This window comes from Protopterus annectens, chromosome 3.part1 (genome assembly GCF_019279795.1).
Source record: "Protopterus annectens isolate FY-2018-M chromosome 3.part1, PAN1.0, whole genome shotgun sequence".
Lineage (NCBI taxonomy): Eukaryota > Metazoa > Chordata > Ceratodontiformes > Protopteridae > Protopterus > Protopterus annectens.
This window is the reverse complement of record NC_056732.1, coordinates 1,370,471,855-1,370,485,992: the sequence shown is the minus strand read 5'-3', so window position 1 is coordinate 1,370,485,992 and position 14,138 is coordinate 1,370,471,855.

Sequence of the window (14,138 nt, the reverse complement as noted above, 5' to 3'; positions counted from 1 at the left end):
TAATGTGAACAGCAGGACCAGTTACCATAACGCCAAAGTCAGCTTTTAGACCCCAGAAAATACAGTATCCCTTGAGAAAGGATGCAGAGGTAGGAATCAAACCTATCATAGCAGCCTTACTTAAGGAAAGAGTCTTAATAGAATCTCCTGATTCACCATATAACACACCTTTATTTCCTGTCAAGAAAGCAAACGGGGAATGGCGTATGGTCCAAGACTTACAAGCAGTAAACAATGCAGTTGTACCCAGAGCACCAACGGTGCCAGATCCACACACCTTACTGAATGATATAAAGCCAGAACAAAAATATTTTTCAGTGGTAGACATAAGTAATGCATTTTTCTCGATACTGATACACCCTGACAGCCAATATTGGTTTGCATTTACATTTCAGGGAAAGTGGTATTCATATACCAGATTACCACAGGGGTATTGTGAAAGTCCAACAATATTTGCACAGGAAATGGCAAGCAACCTGGCGGGATTTATCCCACCGAAAGGTAGTCAGATTCTACTTTATGTAGACGACATTCTGCTGGCAGCCCCCACCCAGCAAGAATGCAGAGAAGACACAATAACTTTGTTACAAATTTTAGCTACTCAAGGTCACAAAGTAAACAAAGACAAGTTACAACTTTGAGGAAAACAAGTTAAATACTTAGGATATGTAATATCCAAGGCAGGTAGAATATTAGATGAAGACAGAAAAACAGAGATTTTACAAGCACCTAGACCAACTACCAAGAAGGAAATGATGTCCTTCCTGGGAACTACTAATTTTTGTCGGAGTTGGATACCAAACTATGCTTTGGAATCTGCTCCACTGGCTCATTTAATATTTAAAAAAACAATGGCTGCACAGGATTTATTACAATGGTCACCTGAAGCAGAAGCAGCTTTCTGTAAGCTGAAACAATTGATAGCATCATCCTTAGTTTTAGGATTACCAAACTATAACAAGCAGTTTATTCAGACTGTAGATTGTAAGCAAGGTTATATGACATCAGTGTTGACACAGCAACATGGGGATAAACAACACCCCATAGCTTATTATTCATCACAATTAGATCCAGTGGCACAGTCTTTACCCCACTGTGTACAAGCAGTAGTTGCAGCTGCAATGGCAGTGCAGGCTTCAGCCTCAGTAGTATTATTCCACCCTCTCACATTGAGAGTGCCTCTTGCAGTCGCAATTATTTTACTGCAAGAAAAAGTAGCATATCTTTCTCCAGCTAGGCATCTTTCCTGTATGACCATTCTGTTGGGCCAATCTCATATGACAATTGAACGATGCACAACTTTGAATCAATCAACTTTGCTTCCAACCCCTGTAGATGGCAAACCGCACTGCTGCCTGCAGGAGATTGAGCAAAAGACATTACCTAGACAAGACCTTACGGATGTTCCCTTGGGTGATGCTGAGGTGACATGCTATGTGGATGGCTCGTGCAGGAGGGGTCCTGCAGGACAGAACCTACTGGGGTACGCAATCTTTTCTGATACTGAAACTTTAGAAGCAAAATCTTTACCACACAACTTATCTGCACAAGCAGCAGAATTGATTGCCTTAACGAGGGCATGTACCTTAGCAAAAGGTAAGAAAGTGAACATTTATACTGACAGTCAGTATTCTTTTTCTACTGTACATGTTTTTGTGCAACAGTGGAAAAATAGAGGAATGATAACATCTACTGGTAAACCGATTAATCATGCGCAGCTTATTTTAGACTTGTTAGATTCAATTCAGTTATCTAAGAAAGTAGCTATTTGCAAATGCGTAGCTCATACAAAACAACAGGATAGAATTTCAAAAGGTAATGCACGGGCTGATACAGCTGCAAAGCAGGCAGCTTCAGCCACAGAAACTTTTCTTTTGAGTGAGGAATTACAACCCTCAGAGACTTTAGATTTAGAAATGTTAAAAACAATGCAGACACTTACTACAAATTTTGAGAAACAAAAGTGGATAAAACGAGGAGCAATCCTCGAAAAGGGACTGTACATCTCCAAGGAAAAGAAACCAATTTTGCCATCTAATTTGTTTAGATATGCAGCGTTGTTGAGCCATGGGCAGAGCCATGTCTCAACAGGGGGGATGGTACAGTTAGTGAATCGAGTGTTTACAACCTATGGGTTTACAAACTATACAAAAAAGTTTTGTGCAGCATGCCATGTTTGTAACAAGCATCATGCACAAGGGGCATTGAAGCCTAAGCGAGGGAATTTTCCTACACCACCATATCCGTTCCATACTATCTGTATGGACTTCATAGAACTGAATAAATGTGAGAATAAGGAATACTGCCTAGTTATTATAGACATATTTTCCAAATGGGTAGAAGCATTTCCAACTAAAAATCCAGATGCAGTTACGGTTGCAAAGGTCCTTGTTAAAGAAATCATACCCAGGTTTGGGATACCAGAAAAGATTTATAGTGATAACAGGACACATTTTGTGAACCAAACAATCCAACAACTTAGTCGTTACTTCGGAATATCATTAAAGAACCACTGTGCGTATCACCCTCAATCTGCAGGGCTAGTAGAACGACATAATGGGGTACTGAAGAACAGACTTAGGAAATTGATAGAAGAAACACAGAAAAATTGGGTGCACTGTTTGCCTTTAGCACTGTTGAGTATGAGAACTGTTCCAAATGTAAAGGGATTAACTCCTTTTGAAACTTTGTTTGGGAGGGCACATTATACACCTCAGTTGAAACCTCTCATGTCTACAGAGCAGGAGGCTGACAGTTCACTTGCAGGATATATGAGGAGATTTTTGAATAACAAACTTTTGCAGTTAAATTCTGTTTCAGATAAAGAGCAACCGAGATCGGAAGCACTAGCAGCCCCCGGCACCTGGGTGTGGGTGAAGATTACGAAACGGAAGAATTAGAGCTCTCCGAAGTGGGATGGTCCGTACCAGGTACTGCTGTCAACACCCACTGCAGTCAAAATCGAGGAGCGAGCTTCCTGGATTCATTTGACACACTGTAAACTGGTTAAAAACTTTGAACTGGACAAAAACTTTGTTACTGTTGCACAACAAGAACAAAATGGCCAGATACAGAGTGAGTGGAGACACTGAGCAATTTCAAAAAACTTGTATGATTATTTTTGTTGCAATATTGATCACACTGTTCTTTTTGCTGTGGCCATACTTTTTTCCTGCCACAAAGGTTGAACTGATTAGACGTAATGAACCAAACATAGACTGGCATCCGAACTTTAACACTTATCAGGCAATTACACATGTATACTCAGAGACTTTTAATGTTTTGAACTGCTGGGTCTGTACGGCCATACCAACAGCATACGGGGGTTTGTTAATGACTGCTATCCCCCTAGGGGTCAATGAGACCTGGGAAAATCTGTTTTTTGACACAGTCGCTATTAAAGCACAAGATAAAGTAGCACTGTATTTGCCTGTGACACAAAAAGGAATTGTATGTTTTTATAAAAATGATTCCATCCAAGTTGGATGGAGTAAATGTAATGTTACTGTATAGTACAAATGTTATAGAAAACCAAATGATTTGAGTGGATCTTGTAGTACAGATTATGACTTATTTTTGAAATTTATGCATAAAACTCTTGATCAGGTACAGCACAATCCTGTACTTTTCAAACAGTTATCAGTGATAGATAGGAAAATGTTTCATGCAGGGCAGTCATTTCGTAACAAAGTAATGACAAAGGTAGAGGACTGTTATTTTGTATGTGGGAAAAAGGCATATAAATGGTTACCTGAGAATTGGTCTGGCAGTTGTTTTTTGGGATACCTGGTTCCGGCCATCCGACACACTGAAGCTTTGCCTCAGGGGAGTATTCGAAATACTCGAGACGTAACCAAAAAGACTGTTAAGAAACCGGAGAATCCAGTGGGACGAATCGAAGCGGGGTGGAAAGACCATGGTAACATGGGAACCAAGCTTATGCACATGGACTTGAGCAATGCTGTTATATCCTGGGCAGGTATATCACCCATGTATGGCGGAGTCAAATCAATATGGGAACTGCGAAAACTGTCTAAACTTCTCGAAATAATGAGTAATACAACTTTTCTGCCCTTGAACTGATAACTGATGAACTGAATGCCATGAGAACTGTAGTGCTTCAAAACCGAATGGCTCTTGACTTCACCCTAGCGGCGAGAGGAGGAACTTGCGCTTTAATCAAAGAAGAGTGCTATGCGTTCATTCCTGACCATCAGCATGAGATTAATGACCATCTCGAGGTGATTCAGCAAGTGTGGGCCATGACCAAACCAGGCCCAAACCCTCTGACAGAGTTTTTTCAGAATGCCTTTGGGGGGGTGGGGCTCCATCTTTATGAACATACTGATTGCTATTGGGGTAGGTTTACTTCTAATAGGAGCTTGTATTTGTTGCAGAATCCCCTGTGTGAAGAAATGAATTAAGGAATTCATAGATATATCCATATCTGAAACTATGTATCAAAGTACTGAATTTGAAGAGCTGCTAGAATGCGAGACGCTTTCATAAAAGTTTAAACTGGATGACTTTCTTAACTGCAAATCCTAAATGGAAGAGGTTAAGGAAAGAAGCAAGCTGTTTATCCTTTTTTCAAAATAGAATAAAAAGTATTAACAGGAGGGAGATGTTAGAAAAATATGTATTAATATGTGTATGCTTAATGCCAAATTAATAATCAAGTGTTTTTAATACGCTTTTCATTCTATTTCTCATGCACTGTGATTTATATAAATTGAGTTTCATATGAGACTGAAAATATGCCTTATTGAAACTGCAGCATGCTTACTGAAACTTGCAAGTTGCCCTCTGACCTAGTAACTGCTAGCACAGCAATATTCTTGTTTATGCCTTGTGGAAATGTACTTGAGAAGCAGGTGTTAATCTGCTAGGTCAGAAGCATATGAATAGACAATATACCATTTAATAAATGTAATGATTCCAGACAGACAGCCTTGTTCAGAGGATGGGAACCTCTGCAGCTGCAGTGTTTAGAGATAAGGTAGACAAAGGCTTATTAGAGAAATGAACTGCTAGCATTGTGTTCGATTTAGCTATAGTATCTTGAATGTAACATAACAAGTATCTAACTGAAAGTAACCAAGGCCATGTTGTTTTCCTCAGGATGTTTCACATAAAAATTGTTTAAATCAGCAGAAAATCATGGGAAAGATGGTCAGCAGATGATGACCAAAAGGTGGTAATTTGTTACGTCAGCATGGTAGGACAGGATTAATTTGATAACCTATAAGAATGAATGCATTTCCTGTTTCTGGTTAGACAAACTCTGTATTAGCACGTTTTTGTCTCCTTGCCGCAAGATTAAAGTGCCTTAATCTGAACCTACTGTGTTTTGATAATTTTTAAAGTATATTTTTCCTTTGACAGATTGGTCCTTCGGACCGGAATACGTATCTGTCGCTCTGGACCTAGGTCAGAATTGGGCCCAGTAGCATGCATCCGTATGGAGAAGAGGCCAAATCGGCTCTTCTGTTTTGAAAGACCTCTGACTGAATTGTCGTTTGAAAGAGGCCAGCCACTGTTTCTGATCTGGGATTGGAGGACGAGTCAACGATCTGGTGGATTAACTCATGGAGGGTCAGGTAAGGAGGAATTACCTTATTTCTGTTTCAAGATCAGGGACTAGTTACAGAACTGTTCTTTTTTTGTCAGGTAAATTTGCTTATGCAAATTAGAGACAGAAGAAGGGGTTACTGTTTTTGTCATAGATCAGGGAAACAGAATAGGTAGACAGTTATTCTAGATAAACTGTGAAAAAGGTGTAGATTTGTGGTACCACGTGATAGAAAGGGTTACATAACAATTTACAGCTTAGCTAAGACACCAATGGGAAATCAGTGCACAAAAAGTTCCTGGGACACGCCCCTAACTGAAGACGTGAAGTATATGCAATTACAGCGTGCCGATAATATTAAATATTATACCAAATGGGTCGACAAGTACAAATTCGAGGGTAATTTAGATAAACTTGCACTTATGAAACTTGTAAAACAGTTAAAAATAGACGGGAAAGGTCAATTAAAAAAGCAGAGACAACTGGGAGTCCCTCAGGCGCACAGGTGGCTTGAGAAAGCAAATCGTAGGGAGCAAAGAATTAAAAATTCAAAAACTATGTTTTTAGACAAAGAAGATAATAATTTAGTAATAGCGACGGCCCCTCCTTCGCCCCCTCCACTTCTGTTACCAGAATATGAAGCGAGTGGACGAGCTGATCCACCTCCGCTATACCCAGCTGTCCCTGCAAAAGCACACCCGTTTGTCAGGGATCCCATCGAGACCAGGTCTCGAACACACAACTTGAGGAGGGAAACTGAATTAAATGAATTAAATAGAGCATCACAAGCTATGAGCGAAGAAGAGATATGTCCGCTCATAGAAGTACCGAATCCTCAGGCAGGACAGGCAGGACAAGATCCGACTCTTTTACTTTATAGACCGTGGACACCGGAGGATATCCGGAAAGCCACAGAAGGTATTCCCCACCCAAAGGTGAATTTTAGAAAATTTTTAGAAGACTTACAGGGTATGAGATTAAGTTACCATTTGAATGGAGAGGAAGTAGAAAATGTAGTTAGACAAATTGTAGGTCCAGATTGGCACATGATTTGTGACAGCTGGAATCCTCGTGACGCACAACTTAGACCACTCCCACATACTGATGCAGAACTAGATGGCAGAGTAAAGGGTCTAGCAGACTGAATCTCTGAAAAGTGGAAGCCTAGGGCTGATTGGACTTGTATTAATCAATGCATACAGCAGGAAAAAGAAACAGTAGATGGGTACTATGCCAGATTATTAGAATGCTTTAACAATCATAGTGGCATGACAGTTCCTGAAAATCAAGCAAATGATTCCCCGTATGAACAACAATTGAAAAACGCATTTTTGAAAGGTTGCATTGCACATATTAGTAGCTTCATTACGAAGCATATGATAGATCATCGAACAAGTAGGTTACAAGCCTTACTTGAATATGCTAGACATGCAGAAAGACATTTTAATAGTAAAAAGAAAAAGAAAACCCAAGTATTTTCAGCAGAAGATGGGTCAGAAGTATTTGTAGTACAAACTGGGAAAAAGGGTAAGAAAAATACCCAGGGAAATAAACAATCTGACAAACGATCAGAAGATTTCGAGGAAAGAAAGAAAGAAAAAGGGTGAGTGTTTTAAGTGCGGGAAAAAAGGACATTTAGCAAGGGATTGCAGGCTAAACAAGAAGGCGACTACGGAAAATAAGGAGGATGAGGAATGACTATATGATAGTCAGGAATCATTAGATGAAAGTGAGCAGGAAAAGGTAAGTGTAAATGTGATAGCAGGAGAAGAGGATGTGACACAAGGGGTAGAGGATGTATATGAATACACAGATGTAGAAGAAAATGAAATTTTAGACCTAGCTCTTTTGAGCTTAGACCTTTACTTAGCAGACACGAAACAGGAAGTGACGCTTCTGGTGGAGGGGAGGGAAGTTAAATTTTTGTGTGACTCAGGGGCTTCACGCACCCTGATACACCCTTCCAAACTACCAGAAGATACAGAATCACCAGATTATATACTAGTGAAAGCAGCTAATGGACAGCTATATTGGGAGCCACTCTCCCATGATATTACAATAATAGACCCTGTTTCAGGGTTGACTCAGAAAAGTAAAATTGTAGTTTCTGCAAAATGCCCAGTGAATCTTTTGGGTAGAGATTTGATGCAGATATTTGGTATAGCAGTAGTTCCATCCATGCAGGGTATGGAAACACAGCGACAAATGGACACTTTTGTAGTGCGACCGCAGGGTGAAATGCATTATTGGTACAGCCAGGACTTGGTTATGACAAGTCCAGGGGCAGTAACCGAAGAACTAATGAACGTAGCTATCAGCAAGTTCCCCTCCCTCGACATTGACAAACAGCATTTGTTGCATTGTACTCTATATTACTGTAATAGACCAGGTCCTGATAAAGATTATGAACAAGAATTGTTTCAAAACCATGCAAACAGGCTAGTATTGCGAAACTTGTACTGGGATGCAGAAGGGAACAGTGTAGTAAGCTGTTCATTGCCCCAGGAATTTTTAGCACTCTACAAATCTAATCGACTGCCCCATGTTAGTTTGACTAAGAATAAAACCTTAAAATGGGCAGACTTAGGTGAAAAAGTCACGAGGTGGGAAAAACAGACAGAATTAGAACTCTCAGAACAGGGAGTACAGAAACAGAAATTGAATTGGATCACACAGACACACCCAGCTGTACACTCACAGGCTAGTGAGGATAGCTGAATATTACTCTTATTGGAAGAAGAGGAAAAAGCCTTGCGAGACATACCAGATATTCTCTGGTCAGCAGGGAAATCAGATGTAGGACTAATGTGAACAGCAGGACCAGTTACCATAACGCCAAAGTCAGCTTTTAGACCCCAGAAAAGACAGTATCCCTTGAGAAAGGATGCAGAGGTAGGAATCAAACCTATCATAGCAGCCTTACTTAAGGAAAGAGTCTTAATAGAATCTCCTGATTCACCATATAACACACCTTTATTTCCTGTCAAGAAAGCAAACGGGGAATGGCGTATGGTCCAAGACTTACAAGCAGTAAACAATGCAGTTGTACCCAGAGCACCAACGGTGCCAGATCCACACACCTTACTGAATGATATAAAGCCAGAACAGAAATATTTTTCAGTGGTAGACATAAGTAATGCATTTTTCTCGATACTGATACACCCTGACAGCCAATATTGGTTTGCATTTACATTTCAGGGAAAGTGGTATTCATATACCAGATTACCACAGGGGTATTGTGAAAGTCCAACAATATTTGCACAGGAAATGGCAAGCAACCTGGCGGGATTTATCCCACCGAAAGGTAGTCAGATTCTACTTTATGTAGACGACATTCTGCTGGCAGCCCCCACCCAGCAAGAATGCAGAGAAGACACGATAACTTTGTTACAATTTTTAGCTACTCAAGGTCACAAAGTAAACAAAGACAAGTTACAACTTTGGAGAAAACAAGTTAAATACTTAGGATATGTAATATCCAAGGAAGGTAGAATATTAGATGAAGACAGAAAAACAGAGATTTTACAAGCACCTAGACCAACTACCAAGAAGGAAATGATGTCCTTCCTGGGAACTACTAATTTTTGTCGGAGTTGGATACCAAACTATGCTTTGGAATCTGCTCCACTGGCTGATTTAATATTTAAAAAAACAATGGCTGCACAGGATTTATTACAATGGACACCTGAAGCAGAAGCAGCTTTCTGTAAGCTGAAACAATTGATAGCATCATCCTTAGTTTTAGGATTACCAAACTATAACAAGCAGTTTATTCAGACTGTAGATTGTAAGCAAGGTTATATGACATCAGTGTTGACACAGCAACATGGGGATAAACAACACCCCATAGCTTATTATTCATCACAATTAGATCCAGTGGCACAGTCTTTACCCCACTGTGTACAAGCAGTAGTTGCAGCTGCAATGGCAGTGCAGGCTTCAGCCTCAGTAGTATTATTCCACCCTCTCACATTGAGAGTGCCTCATGCAGTCGCAATTATTTTACTGCAAGAAAAAGTAGCATATCTTTCTCCAGCTAGGCATCTTTCCTGTATGACCATTCTGTTGGGCCAACCTCATATGACAATTGAACGATGCACAACTTTGAATCCATCAACTTTGCTTCCAACCCCTGTAGATGGCAAACCGCACTGCTGCCTGCAGGAGATTGAGCAAAAGACATTACCTAGACAAGACCTTACGGATGTTCCCTTGGGTGATGCCGAGGTGACATGCTATGTGGATGGCTCGTGCAGGAGGGGTCCTGCAGGACAGAACCTAGTGGGGTACGCAGTCTTTTCTGATACTGAAACTTTAGAAGCAAAATCTTTACCACACAACTTATCTGCACAAGCAGCAGAATTGATTGCCTTAACGAGGGCATGTACCTTAGCAAAAGGTAAGAAAGTGAACATTTATACTGACAGTCAGTATGCTTTTTCTACTGTACATGTTTTTGTGCAACAGTGGAAAAATAGAGGAATGATAACATCTACTGGTAAACCGATTAATCATGCGCAACTTATTTTAGACTTGTTAGATTCAATTCAGTTATCTAAGAAAGTAGCTATTTGCAAATGCGTAGCTCATACAAAACAACAGGATAGAATTTCAAAAGGTAATGCACGGGCTGATACAGCTGCAAAGCAGGCAGCTTCAGCCACAGAAACTTTTCTTTTGAGTGAGGAATTACAACCCTCAGAGACTTTAGATTTAGAAATGTTAAAAACAATGCAGACACTTACTACAAATTTTGAGAAACAAAAGTGGATAAAATGAGGAGCAATCCTCGAAAAGGGACTGTACATCTCCAAGGAAAAGAAACTGATTTTGCCATCTAATTTGTTTAGATATGCAGTGTTGTTGAGCCATGGGCAGAGCCATGTCTCAACAGGGGGGATGGTACAGTTAGTGAATCGAGTGTTTACAACCTATGGGTTTACAAACTATACAAAAAAGTTTTGTGCAGCATGCCATGTTTGTAACAAGCATCATGCACAAGGGGCATTGAAGCCTAAGCGAGGGAATTTTCCTACACCACCATATCCATTCCATACTATCTGTATGGACTTCATAGAACTGAATAAATGTGAGAATAAGGAATACTGCCTAGTTATTATAGACATGTTTTCCAAATGGGTAGAAGCATTTCCAACTAAAAATCCAGATGCAGCTACGGTTGCAAAGGTCCTTGTTAAAGAAATCATACCCAGGTTTGGGATACCGGAAAAGATTTATAGTGATAACGGGACACATTTCGTGAACCAAACAATCCAACAACTTAGTCGTTACTTCGGAATATCGTTAAAGAACCACTGTGCGTATCACCCTCAATCTGCAGGGCTAGTAGAACGACATAATGGGGTACTGAAGAACAGACTTAGGAAATTGATAGAAGAAACACAGAAAAATTGGGAGCACTGTTTGCCTTTAGCACTGTTGAGTATGAGAACTGTTCCAAATGTAAAGGGATTAACTCCTTTTGAAACTTTGTTTGGGAGGGCACATTATACACCTCAGTGGAAACCTCTCATGTCTACAGAGCAGGAGGCTGACAGTTCACTTGCAGGATATATGAGGAGATTTTTGAATAACAAACTTTTGCAGTTAAATTCTGTTTCAGATAAAGAGCAACCGAGATCGGAAGCACTAGCAGCCCCCGGCACCTGGGTGTGGGTGAAGATTTTGAAACGGAAGAATTGGAGCTCTCCGAAGTGGGAAGGTCCGTACCAGGTACTGCTGTCAACACCCACTGCAGTCAAAATCGAGGAGCGAGCTTCCTGGATTCATTTGACACACTGTAAACTGGTTAAAAACTTTGAACTGGACAAAAACTTTGTTACTGTTGCACAACAAGAACAAAATGGCCAGATACAGAGTGAGTAGAGACACTGAGCAATTTCAAAAAACTTGTATGATTGTTTTTGTTGCAATATTGATCACACTGTTCTTTTTGCTGTGGCCATACTTTTTTCCTGCCACAAAGGTTGAACTGATTAGACGTAATGAACCAAACATAGACTGGCATCCGAACTTTAACACTTATCAGGCAATTACACATGTATACTCAGAGACTTTTAATGTTTTGAACTGCTAGGTCTGTACGGCCATACCAACAGCATACGGGGGTTTGTTAATGACTGCTATCCCCCTAGGGGTCAATGAGACCTGGGAAAATCTGTTTTTTGACACAGTCGCTATTAAAGCACAAGATAAAGTAGCACTGTATTTGCCTGTGACACAAAAAGGAATTGTATGTTTTTATAAAAATGATTCCATCCAAGTTGGATGGAGTAAATGTAATGTTACTGTACAGTACAAATGTTATAGAAAACCAAATGATTTGAGTGGATCTTGTAGTACAGATTATGACTTATTTTTGAAATTTATGCATAAAACTCTTGATCAGGTACAGCACAATCCTGTACTTTTCAAACAGTTATCAGTGACAGATAGGAAAATGTTTCATGCAGGGCAGTCATTTCGTAACAAAGTAATGACAAAGGTAGAGGACTGTTATTTTGTATGTGGGAAAAAGGCATATTAATGTTTACCTGAGAATTGGTCTGGCAGTTGTTTTTTGGGATACCTGGTTCCGGCCATCTGACACACTGCAGCTTTGCCTCAGGGGAGTATTCGAAATACTCGAGACGTAACCACAAAGACTGTTAAGAAACCGGAGAATCCAGAGGGATGAATCGAAGTGGGGTGGAAAGACCATCGTAACATGGGAACCAAACTTGTGCACATGGACTTGAACAATGCTGTTATATCCTGGGCAGGTATATCACCCATGTATGGCGGAGTCAAATCAATATGGGAACTGCAAAAACTGTCTAAACTTCTCGAAATAATGAGTAATACAACTTTTTCTGCCCTTGAACTGATAACTGATGAACTGAATGCCATGAGAACTGTAGTGCTTCAAAACCGAATGGCTCTTGACTTCACCCTAGCGGCGAGAGGCAGAACTTGCGCTTTAATCAAAGAAGAGTGCTATGCGTTCATTCCTGACCATCAGCATGAGATCAATGACCATCTCGAGGTGGTTCAGCAAGTGTGGGCTATGACCAAACCAGGCCCAAACCCTCTGACAGAGTTTTTTCAGAATGCCTTTGGGGGGTGGGGCTCCATCTTTATGAACATACTGATTGCTATTGGGGTAGGTTTACTTCTAATAGGAGCTTGTATTTGTTGCGGAATCCCCTGCGTGAAGAAATTAATTAAGGAATTCATAGATATATCCGTATCTGAAACTATGTATCAAAGTACTGAATTTGAAGAGCTGCTAGAATGCGAGACGCTTTCATAAAAGTTTAAACTGAATGACTTTCTTAACTGCAAATCCTAAATGGAAGAGGTTAAGGAAAGAAGCAAGCTGTTTATCCTTTTTTCAAAATAGAATAAAAAGTATTAACAGGAGGGAGATGTTAGAAAAATATGTATTAATATGTGTATGCTTAATGCCAAATTAATAATCAAGTGTTTTAATACGCTTTTCATTCTATTTCTCATGCACTGTGATTTATATAAATTGAGTTTCATATGAGACTGAAAATATGCCTTATTGAAACTGCAGCATGCTTACTGAAACTTGCAAGTTGCCCTCTGACCTAGTAACTGCTAGCACAGCAATATTCTTGTTTATGCCTTGTGGAAATGTACTTGAGAAGCAGGTGTTAATCTGCTAGGTCAGAAGCATATGAATAGACAATATACCATTTAATAAATGTAATGATTCCAGACAGACAGCCTTGTTCAGAGGATGGAAACCTCTGCAGCTGCAGTGTTTAGAGATAAGGTAGACAAAGGCTTATTAGAGAAATGAACTGCTAGCATTGTGTTCTATTTAGCTATAGTATATTGAATGTAACATAACAAGTATCTAACTGAAAGTAACCAAGGCCATGTTGTTTTCCTCAGGATGTTTCACATAAAAATTGTTTAAATCAGCAGAAAATCATGGGAAAGATGGTCAGCAGATGATGACCAAAAGGTGGTAATTTGTTACGTCAGCATGGTAGGACAGGATTAATTTCATAACCTATAAAAATGAATGCATTTCCTGTTTCTGGTTGGACAAACTCTGTATTAGCACGTTTTTGTCTCCTTGCTGCAAGATTAAAGTGCCTTAACCTGAGCCTACTGTGTTTTGATCATTTTTAAAGTATATTTTTCCTTTGACAGTATCCTTTCCTGTCAATGCACCTCCTTCCCTGTTCATTGGGTGGAACTTTTATTTCTGTGTGTGTGTACTCTATGGCCCCTAAAACTTCACTGAAGTGTGCTATTGCATAAAATTCCTGCCTGTTTCTTGCTTTCTCCTCTAGGATGCCTGAGAAACAGATATGCTCCCTTACATGTTGTAGCATTTCATTTAGATAATGATGTAATATTCTAGAGGCTGAGACCTGTGACACCCTTAATATATCCCCCGTGGGTCTCTGGAAAGTACCTGCAGCTAGTATACATAATGCTACATATACCTTTGTTTCCACTGGGATTGGTTTCCCATGATTTCCCTGGTGCTCAGATGAGGGTGGCAGAAGTTGCATATTTCCTCTAC